This window comes from Ptychodera flava (assembly GCF_041260155.1).
Source record: "Ptychodera flava strain L36383 chromosome 23 unlocalized genomic scaffold, AS_Pfla_20210202 Scaffold_24__1_contigs__length_23054250_pilon, whole genome shotgun sequence".
Lineage (NCBI taxonomy): Eukaryota > Metazoa > Hemichordata > Enteropneusta > Ptychoderidae > Ptychodera > Ptychodera flava.
In genome coordinates, this window is record NW_027248278.1 from 14,189,536 (window position 1) to 14,200,502 (window position 10,967).

The window sequence follows — 10,967 nt, forward strand, 5'->3', positions numbered from 1 at the left end:
ACAGGATTATTCAGGAGACAGTCTTATGGAATCCATTAAAATGCTGTAATGGATTCTGCTGTGGATTCTAAAAGTGTTCCGTATATAGAAGAATCCATAATTGGATACCTTAGGATTCCCTGAGTACCCACAATGGATATCTCTGGATTCCCTTGGATTCTGATTGAATCCACGGAGGAATCCACAACAATGCTTAATGGATTCAGGCTTTTTCACATAGTGCTTGGACTCTGTGCACGAACCTGATTGGACATTTCAATACCTTTGATCCAAAATTATTATTCATGAGCACTTCCATATTTAGGGATCGGGGCAAGTGATAATGCCATGAGACTAGTATATGGTGGAGAATGTATGTCGTCATTTCTGGCAATCAAGCAGCGAGAGAAACGATCAATCACCAAGGGTAAAGCTAATTTGCTAAACGATATTTTATCTTGAATAGTGAGTTGAATGAGTCATAGAATATATTTTTAACGTTCAATACGAGGTTGAAACCAGAGCTATCCAGCTGTAGCCAACCTGGACTAGTTCATTTCACAGCGCCCTCAAACAGTCGATCTCGTCAATTGATCATTTTCACTTGTCATACGCGGCGTTATCGAAAGCTCTCTCATAGAGAACCATATAATAGAAAATTAAAACTTTCATAACTTCATTAATATCCAAGCCACGCCCAGCAAAACCTTTTCAGTTCATGCCATTTGGATCCTGAAGCTGTGTACCAAATTTGGTTGACATCACTTCAGCAGTTCTTGAGATATCGGGTAGACAGACAGACAGATACACAGACACACACACACACAGATATCGCTAAACCATATGTTCACATGTGTGAACACTTGAGCAAAAAACTACAAGGATCAAAATAATATCAAAAGCTGGTGACTTTGTCCCTTACTAAGTTAATAAACTAGGCAACTGCGTATAATAGTCTATGCATTTCAAATGATGCGTAACAGCTATATCAGGTGTAGTACACCACTACCTGAGGAATTTTTTTAAGCTCTTCACCTAATGCACCTGCAGCTGGATACCTGAAAGAAAAAAATGCAAGACCATGGTTAGGAATGCAATATAATAAGCCACAGAACTTTTCACTACTTATTGATGAATACAGTACTAGTGAACATTCCAGTTTCTCAAGGCCATAACGACTTCATCAAACATGTAATTTTAAACATAACAACCCAGCACTCGTTGGTATTTCATTTGCACATTTCTATCAAGCACATCCATATGTCAAATGTACCTGTATCATACACAACTATATGAGGTCAAGGGGCTACCATGGTACTCTATTGTACTCTTGCATGTATAAATTCAACATAATTGATGAAATCATAAAAATCAGTTAATGTAGACAGAAAGTAGCACTTTATATTACCGTAATTAACTAACAATTTATTTCACTATGACTTTAACACTGTAGGAAACATTTGAAGACCACTATAGGGAAATGAAGCATTTCTTAGTTAGAATAGTCCAACAATGATTACACAACAGGTAGGATCAACGGTTAGGCTAGAGTTGTGACACTATTTATTAACAACTGACATTGTACATGTATCCTGTTGATTGCCATCTATGATCATAGTATACTATCATAACAAAATGTGGACATATATACAAAAATTAAGCCATTGCTAACACTGGGTCCAATAATAATTGGAAAACAAATTTTGTGATATGGCTATATCTACACTAACTTGCCAATTTTAGAAAATGTGAGAGAGTTTTGATGGTTACAATATCTATTTCAGTTACAATATCTGTGAGAACATTTGATGATGATCTAAACAAAGATACTTAACATTTTTCCACTGCTTCTACAGCTGCACAAGCTTCTGGCCTTAATTTTTCACAGATTGTATTATGGCACAAGTGGAGTGGACACAGTCAATGTTAACTGACCTACAACAGTGCAGAAATATTGTTAAAAAAGCTCAATCTGAGAAAACTAGGAGAGGAGTCCGAGTATCGTATATGAAATTAATGCATCAAGAGTGGCAAAAATTATATCCTGCCTCACAGTTAACACAAAAGAACCTGCAAGCACGTATGTATGTCTTAGAAAATAAGCATAAAAGTCGCACTAGAAAACAAAAGAAGAGACAACCTGCACAACCAACAAGCACTGTTCCTGTATCTAGTGTTAATGATGAGCAATCTCAAAATTTGAGCTTCCCCAATGAAAATCAATCAACAACTGCTGAAGCGCAAAATTTACATGAAGTCGATAACTTTCAAAGTGATGTTGGAAATCTCTATGCATTTAGAACATACCAAAGAAATCATGAAAAGAAGCCAGTCTTCAACAGCACATGTTTCTCATGTGGCACACTTCTGTTTGGTCGCCTTTCAGAAGGTCATAAATTTAGAATTTTTCCAAAAGATGTTGCACCTCCTGTAACAGCTTTATTTGGATCAAGAATTTCCCCCTCTTATCTCTCAAGAGAAGATAATGTTGGCATGTGGTACTCCTGCAATTTATGTCAGAGAGGAACCAAGCATTGTTATTCATGCGCAGACCCACAATCTGGGAAACAGTCTATACCACAGTGCATCACAAACTTGCAAAATGACTATGAACGAGGTCAAATATCGCTATGTGGTCTCTTTTCAACAACTCTAAAGAAAGTTGACCCTTTCAAAAGAGTGTGGGAACACAGGAAAGGTGAAACTAATATACTCGGAAAGCTGGATAAACACTACTATGGTATGTTTGGATTTCTCATTGGTGTAAAAACGGATGTTTCAAACAGGAACAACAGAGCAGTGAATGACAGGATAGCTGCTGCTTTGAGATGGCTTAAGGCAATAACTCCCTATACAGCCAATTATTTGGACGATATGAAACACTCTACCGTTAAAACATAAATGAACCACTGGTAATATCTTCTGGAAATCATTTGAAAGATGGGAAGGGTAAAGACATAAACAAACTGGAAAAGATGAGGAGGTATTGGTAATACCATTTGAAGATCAAAGAAAAGAAGGTCACTTAACACCAACCTCAGATGTGGCTGGAGTTCAACATCCCCAAACAAACTGTGAATCAAAACATCTTATGCAACAATTGCAAGCACTAACTAGGGTTCATTACAATGATAAGTACCTTGAAGCCAAAGCATGGCCACATCTATTTCCATACGGTACAGGTAGTTGGTTTCAAGGTGGAGGACTAACTATGTCTCAGTACTGTAAGTTAAGGCTGCTCAGCTATGATCCACGGTGGAGGAGGGACAGACATTGGGCTTTCTTTTGGTATGACAGAATGATGAAAGTCCGTATCTTTTATTACAACCATGCAAAAAAGCACAGCAAAGTAACAGAATGCAAAAGCTCACGGTAGATAAAGTCAAATCCAAGTATGATATTTATGGAACTGTGATCCCAACCACTCTACCTGGTTCAAAAGGTTATTGGAGAGGCCGGCTTTTAGATCTACTGGCAATGAGTAGTGAACTTGGGAGGCCAACTTTTTTCTTAACTCTCACACAAACGACAACTGGAATGAACTACAGGAAGCAGTTAAGAGTGGAAGTGGTGAAAACAAAGACAAGGATGAAAAGATGCCCTGTATGAATCACTAAACAGAACAGTAGTTGCTTTCCACCAGAGATTTAAACTGTTCAAAGATAAAGTGCTACATCCTGTTGATGGTGGTCCATTGGGTAAGGTTACAGATTACTGGTGGAGGATTGAGTACCAAAAGCGGGGAGCACTACATGTTCATATGGTGGTATGGTGTGAAGAAGGGACTGTACCAAACAACTGTGTTACAGCAGAAATGCCTAGAAGTCAAGATCAAGCCATTAGTGATATTGTAAACCATTCGAGAGAAGAAGTTAAAAAGTATCAGCTTCATGGTAACTGTGTTCCAGAACGGTGCTTTAAAGGTGGGAATGGAAAACAACTATCTTCATGCAAATATGGTTTCCCCTTTGATATGCAATCAGAAACTACAGAAGATAAAGGAGGTATAAGAGTTCTGTACCAACGAAGGCATGCAGAAGACAGAAATGTTGTCAGCTACAACCTACCAATTCTACTTCTATGGGGTGGTCATATAAATATACAACAAGTTACTAATGATGGCTGGGAACTGTATCTTGCTAAATATATTGCTAAAGCTGAGCCATCATTTGACCTACCACTCAATCTATCAGAGGCAGAAACTATCTCCGCTCACGTGTTGTTGGACGACTGGAAGTAGACACCATACTGCTCGGCTTTAATATCTGCCGCAGTAGTCGACAAATAGTCTACCTACCAACAGATCTGGATCCTGAGTACAAAATAATGAAACGAAAATCCCATCTTCCAGATGATCAGAATTCTGAAGACATATATTATGACACTCTACTTGACAAATACCTTGATAGACCCGAAGAGTTGAAAAATGTCAAATATCCAGATTTTGTACGACAATACAAATACATCAGTCAAATAATCAGTCAGAAATATCAGCATCAAAAAAGAAAACTACCTGGACAGATAGAAAAGGTCGTCTGATTGTCAGAACAGAGAAGGAAGTCATTCCTAGATGGCTGTTCATTCTCCCCCATTCTGATAATCAAGAAAAATACTATCTACAAAAGTTGCTCCTCAACATTCCACTGAACGGGAGGATGTACCAATGCTGCTCTCAACAAATAATAAAACACAAACATACATTGAAGAATGTGCCATCAGAGGTTTGCTTGACAAACAAGAAGATGCATTAATGGCACTGTCAACGGCTAACAGAAGAGGGTATTCAATGGAACATCTCCTCAGTCTGAGTCAACAGCTTATTGATGGAAATTGGCTATCACAAGTAGAAGTTGAAACTTTCTTGACAGCAGCTGAAGCAATAAGGCCAAAACCAGAACTACTAGATCAAGACCAAAGCAGATTGGAAATGGAAGTTACTGATGGGCCTGTATGCGAAGATGATAGTATGGGTGATTTGGAGATAAAACGGGAAGAAAATGCCAATATAGAAGAACTAACTAACCAGTTATCAAAATCACAAAAAAAGCTTATGAGTGGATTAAATGCAAGCTTGAAAACAATGATCAGGTCCTCTGTGCAGTTGCTGGCCCTGCTGGAACTTGAAAATCATTTCTGTTGAAGGCCATCAAAGAATATACAACAAAACGTCTTGGATTAACTGTGAAATGTACTGCTACAACTGGAGTTGCAGCCCATCTCATAAATGGTACAACTCTCCATCAGTTCTGAAATATTGACATTGACTGCCACTGCTACATTGAGACTGGCACGTTACAACATAAAATGCTGCAAGATACACAAATGGTGATAATTGATGAATTTTCCTTGATGGAAGCAAAAGTGTTCATTGCCCTTGATCGGATATGCAGATGGGCTGCCTGTGGAATAAACAAGCGCAAACTCTTTGGAGGGAAGCACATAATCATGCTTGGTGACCCTGCCCAACTCCCAGCTATCCACAAGGATATTTTTGATACTTACCTCTGGAAGAACTTTAACACAGCACTGTTGAAAGAAGTAAAGCGACAAGGGGATGAAGATTTCATTGCTCTCCTCCAAGCTGTAAGAATGGGTAGTGTAGATGCTAAGGTTAAAGAGATCCTCCTGTCAAGAAAAAATAGATCATTATTGTCTTAATGACTTTGATATCTCTCAAGGCACCATCACAGTCTCTCTTCGTGAAGAACGAGATACACTAAACAAACAGTATTTACAGAGACTAGATGGTGAAGAATACACTTTTGGTGCTATTGATACTAGCATAGATGGAAAACCACTGAATGATACAGAGATTAAGAAAATAGAGAAGTATCACAAGCAGCGACTGCCAGACAAAATCTCACTTAAGATTGGTTCCAGAGTAATGTTACTCAAAAATATGGATGTCAAAAGTGGATGGGTGAATGGTTCTTTGTGTACTGTACTGGCTATCCAAAATGAAACTGTTGTCATTGAACACCTAACAAGCAAGAAGAAGCTAATAGTTGGACGAATACGACAAAATCTGAAGATACGAGGTAGCAATGTAACACATGTGAGACAGAAACTTCCCCTGCAACTTGGATGGGCTCTAACTGTCCATACAGTACAAGGTATGACATTGAACACAGCTTATATTCTCCTTAACAAGAATTTCTTTGCATCAGGACAAGCCTATGTAGCTATGAGTCGAGTGAGAGCATTAAATGGACTCTACCTACTGGACTGTGATGAAGATGGAATTTTTCTAAGTGATAGATACAAGCAGATACTCTTTGAAATGGAAGAAAAAGACGTATGCAGAGACACCAGCTACAAGACAAGCATTACAAGTATTGGTACAACAGACATACAGACAACAAATATGCAAAATTATGTAACAAAGAATCAAGAAGTTAACAGGAAAAGGTCAAGAAATGACAGCGGCAATAACACCCCTAAAAAGCAGAAGACATACAGTGACCCAAACATCAGAAAAGACACATCTACCTATACCTTGAAAGGATATGAACTTCCTAATGACTTCTTTGAAAAGTATACACTATCTGAGACATCAACGCAATCCATAATACATAACAACAGGAGCAACCTAGCAAAACTGATCGACTCTCTACAGGAAGCTGATGTAATCAATATCAGTAACGAGAATAAACATACCTTGTCAAGAACAGTAACCAGGATGTTGCATCCAGTCATATCACAGCATTATGTGGCAATACTAACACCACCTGATGGAAACTGTTTATGGCACAGTATTAGGCTTTCCCTGAGCACAACTTTCACAATCAAACAGCTTCGTCTAGCAACTCTGTATATCCTAGTAAAAGAGAGCAAATATTTCAAGAGGTTGATTAATAGAGATCAAGTTGAATACACATATCCAAACATCCTGGATGATGCAAGAAAGATTGGTTCGTGGGGACATGAGTACCATCTACAGGCTCTATCAATGGCTCTTAACAGAGAAATATACACATACTTATCCTTCAGAAACCTAAAGGGCAAATTCTATCATGAAAATGCCACTGCAAACACACTTCAGCAACAATTTCACAATGGAGAAGTTGGAACTAGGCATCACCTCAGGTATACCCCATCAGACTTTGCAGCTGTGACACATCGAGATAAGGTACACATATTCAATGGACAAAGTCACTACTCTACTTTATTGAAGAAATCCTCAACAAGTGTAGATATCAGACCATTTGTTTCACTGATGGATATGCCAGAGGGTAAGTTGGTGATAATTAAATAATAACACAGGATAGGGAGGGCAATATTATACACATGTTGACTGGCCATGTCGGCAACAGCATTCATTTGTAACCCGGGGACTGTGAGTCACCCCCAAACACAGTCTGTATTTTGGGGTGACTCACAATCCTGAGGGGGAGAAGACCTATGCTGTTGTCTGAAAGGCCAGTCAATATGTGTTTTGTAACACACCTTATCCACAGTCATGCAAAAAAAAAGGACAAACCCAAAAATTTCTCAACTTTCGTTTTGCACGGCCTCAGACAACATCTTTGTTTACATTCCAGTTTGCACATGGGCAATATGTTGTTTTTGAAGTGAGTGGGCATTATTGCGGGCATCATTTTTCAAAACTGATGCCTGTCGTTTACATGGATCAGCACAAGAAGAACGCATACAACGGGACTATCAATTGACAAAAGAACACAGTCTGTGGATAAGGTATGTTACAACATAGTTTGTAGCCTGCACAGGGGATGCATGCTCTCTGACCATAATATTGGCAAAGGCAAGAATACATTAACATTGAGGTCAGAGAGCACCAGCCCAATGGGGAGGCTACAGATCATGTTGTAACACATCTCATCCACAGTCTGTGTTCTCATTCATCAATTGACAGTCACGTGGTATATGTTCTTTTGCTGCTGATCCATGTAAACGGCGTCATTAGGCATCATTTGTTAGAACTGTTCTTGTCGAGCATCAGTACCGAAAAATGATGCCCACTCACTTCAAAAATGATGAAAAACAGATGAGGTGGTTACAAAACACAATTAACTGGCTTTTTGGCCAACAGCATACGTCTTTCACCCTTGGGACTGCAAGTCACCCCAAAAAACAGACTGTTTCGGGAGGGTGACTTGCAGTCAGCAACAGCATACAGACGTATGCTGTTGCCCACATGGTCAGTCAATATGTGTCTAATGTTACTTGAGCATCATGTGTTATCAACTTTATTACTGCAAACATTGAATAAATGCATATCATAACGACTGCTCTGTGCATAATGGTCATTAGCTTGCCATCATGCCAAAGAATGTTTCAGTAGCCAATCGACACAGAGAGTTTGGAGCGTACCAGTCTTCGAGAAACAGTGTCCACATTGAGAATTATAGTTTGAGACTGCCCAGCAGGCACTATCACTGCAGATTGACACACTGTATTGCCTGCTGTGCACTCCAGCCATGTAATATTACTTTTTCCTCTATATCAGATGAACAGAATAATGGGTAGATATAATAAATTTATATAATAAGCTATAATTACATACATGTGCATGCGATCAAATAGATGCCGCTCTAATAATGTGACAGAATTTAGAAGCATACTGAATGGTGCCACTAGGCAAAAGAACATAGGGTGTGCCTCACTCTGACATGAGACATCGGCAATATTAGGTAACCAAAGAAATAAACAAGGGAAGTTCCTGGAGCATCGTGAGGCCTGGAGAGGGGCACTGAAGTCTGGCGTTTCATTCCGAACATTATCGGTGATTACCCTACGCGTAATCGTATTATTACTGCTAAAGATGTACAAACACAACTACAGTAAATTATCAGTTATGTAGAGTGGGCAAGAAAATATTCTGTTAGATGCCACACAATGTTAGTTGTTACTGGTGTTTTTGCTACAGAAAAATTAAACTTACCCTTGATGTTAATACCACTATTCATCCAGGGATGCCAGAAGAATGAGGAAACTGCACATGAATTATTTATGATTCCTGGGGTTATTTGCCAGAAGAATGAGGAAACTGTTGCACTACTTATGATACAAAAGAAGAAAAGAAAACCAACAATTATCAAGAGACCAATTGATTGAAGATCCCACTGTGAAATCAGAAAATACCGTTATACTGCTTTGTCTCATTCAGAAAACTTGAAGGTGAGCATAAGAATGCATGTATTACTGCATGTTATACATGTAACACACCCTAACATCCACTCCCCCAACTGCCTGGTTGGGAGCAATGTACAACCAATTGCAAGGAGGGGAGGGGCTGTATTCTATCAACCCTGTAGGCCCTAAGCAATGTGTATTGAATCACATTTGATCCAGACATATTTGTGTTCCAAGTATATTTAGCAATTAGATGTACTCTATCTTTTGTCCACATTCATTAAAAAGACATCAGGTTGCTCTTATCATGCTTTTGAATTTTGTTTGATATGAAAAGCTTTCTCTATTGTTTCTTGATTTGAAACATGCAGAAATACTTGTGTGCAATATTCATCTACTTTGCTTATAGATAATGGAGTTTAAACATTCCCTTTAACATCCTGTTGAACAAATAATACAGCCTCAGAGGTGATGTTAATGCTTTTGAACAAGAATGTTGCACTGGTGGTGATGTACATCAGAGAGTTCTTCAGGTTTACAGTTAAGAGATGTGACCTATTCTTATCACTAGATGACGCTGTATTATACAGGCTTACTCCAGGGCTTTTACTACAGTGTACATTACCGGGTATTCCGTACCAAAATCCAATGGTGATAGTGAGGACGATACCTGAAAGCAGTCAAGGATTGGAATATCAAACTCAACATAAGCCTTCTTCACCTGAAAATTGAAGGTGTGTACAGGAAAATCAATTGAATATGTGTGGTTGTTATTAATTGCCACACTCACCAGATGAGATACACTAAACAGATAGTAATTACACAGACTAACGGTGAGAAATACACGTTTGATGCTATTGATACTGGCAGAAGATGGAAAATCACTTTACAGTCTATTGTTCAGCACACAGCTATTATTGCTGTAATGACTGGATTGAATTTGAACTGTTCATGTCATTACAGAACATTTTGGATGCCAAATTGTATGTATGTACACACCTGGACCATGTTTGTCACAGGAAAGAGAGTAAAGAGTTGGTTAATTTTGGCTGGAGGTCACGTATAAAATCACATATTTCAACACAGCGAAGAGTACATATTTCCTGACAGTGACACTACTGTTAAAGTTCTGCAAATGACAGCACAAGGCAAGCGAGATTTTTGTAAGTATTTCTTGTATTCTTGATGTCGTAAATTAAAAAAGATACAAAAAAAGCGCGACGAAGTCCGCCTTAATTAAAGTTGCATCAAATTGTACCTTTCCATTTGCCTTCCAATTTCAGCATCCTGTTGAACAAATACAGTCGGCCTTAACTAACATATAACTAAAGACATATCACATGTTGTACCATGCCTTCCAATTCCAGCATCCTGTTGAACAAATAAAACGGCCGCAGAGGTGATGTCGACGCTGTTGAACAAGACTGTTGCAGCGGTGATGTACAACCATGAGTTCTTCCGGGTTAAAAGATGTAACCTGTTCTTCTTATCACTAGATGGCGCTGTATTGTACAGACTCACTCCTGGGCTTATACCTACCGGGTATTCCGTACCCGTACCCAACAGCGATAATGTCTATGAAGACGATACCTGAAAGCAGTCAAGGGTTGGAATATCAAACTCAACATAATCCTTCTTTCCCTGAGAATTGAAGAAGTGTACAGGAAACTCAACTGAATATGTGTGGTTTATGTTATACATTTCCACTCTCACAAGAAGTACAGAAATTATAGCCAGACTTCAAATAGAACTATGTTAACTTTTATTTGAACAATACAAATGAACTGTTATGAGATTTTTATATAATACTTATAGCCCCTAAACTTGTAATAGTAATAATAATAATAATAATATAATAATAATAATAATAATATAATTATAATATGAGGCATAGA

The 10,967-nt window shown here is 38.4% G+C and overlaps 1 long non-coding RNA gene across 1 annotated transcript; it reads right to left on the reverse strand.

The window, feature by feature from the left end:
• Nucleotides 1-228: 228 nt before the first annotated feature.
• Nucleotides 229-9,795, reverse strand: LOC139124624 (uncharacterized). Its single transcript, XR_011549988.1, has 5 exons — nt 9,698-9,795; nt 8,882-8,997; nt 6,637-6,796; nt 5,482-5,604; nt 229-1,037 (listed from the first exon to the last, which is right to left on the reverse strand). It is a non-coding gene; the product is annotated as an uncharacterized lncRNA (long non-coding RNA).
• Between the last annotated feature and the right edge of the window lie 1,172 nt (nt 9,796-10,967).